The sequence below is a fragment of the Mauremys mutica genome, unplaced genomic scaffold, assembly GCF_020497125.1.
Source record: "Mauremys mutica isolate MM-2020 ecotype Southern unplaced genomic scaffold, ASM2049712v1 Super-Scaffold_100183, whole genome shotgun sequence".
In the NCBI taxonomy this organism is placed as follows: domain Eukaryota; kingdom Metazoa; phylum Chordata; order Testudines; family Geoemydidae; genus Mauremys; species Mauremys mutica.
This window is the reverse complement of record NW_025423281.1, coordinates 909,598-910,495: the sequence shown is the minus strand read 5'-3', so window position 1 is coordinate 910,495 and position 898 is coordinate 909,598.

The following is an 898-nucleotide window of genomic DNA, read 5'->3' as shown; positions in this document are numbered from 1 at the left end:
GTCAGCACTGCCACACGATGGTCTCTTCCACAGCATTCTGGACTCATTCTTTCTGAAATCTGGTTTAATTGAGACCAATGTTAATCCAGAGTCACTGTATGGAAGGACAAGGAGTGACTCCAGATGGACAGTGGGACAAATGAGATCAGCGGTTCTCCCTGTGAGGAGGGGCTCTCATTAGCTGCTCTCCCCAGAGAGCTAAAGGAGGGAAGCTGCTCAAACGCTCTGTCTCTCTCTGCTCAGGATACTGGGGTTCAGCTTCCTGGGTCAGAGGCTGCAGCCTCCATAGTGATCTGGGAGACCAGGCTTAGCAGCTGCTGCTCCCCCAGCGGGGTTCTGTGCTGGGAAGTGACCTGAATTAAAGCTGCTTCTCTGCCCGGCCCAGGGGATGACTTTCTCCAGCTGGTCCTAGCCCCCTAGGGCAGCCCTGGGCCCTGTTAATACTAAATTCTGAGCCAGAGTCTCCAGGTAACTGAAAGAAACGAAGGGAAAATGCTGGGGTCTGGCAAGAAAGTGACTCTGCACAAACAGACCCCCCCCTCATTTCTCATCCAATTAACAATTGTAGGAGCAAATCCAGCCATGGGGGAGCAAACTACCCAGGAATGGGACTTTCCTACCAGACGGGCAGGGAGAGGGGAAAAGGAGATAGAAGGAGAAAGAGAGACTGAAAGGGGCTGTGGGAGAGAAGAGTTTGGAGAGAGATTTCCAGATCTCTAATCTGCCCAGACAGATGTATTGCTGCACCCTGGGTAGAGTCACTTTCCTGTGGAAAAGATGAGAATCAGACAGAGGAAAATCCAGTTCCTGACTCCATATCCCCCCTGCTGGGGTGTGGCTGCCGTACGGTCAGTGTCTGAGGGGATCCCCCACAGTGACTCCTTTGGTTCTGCTTTTT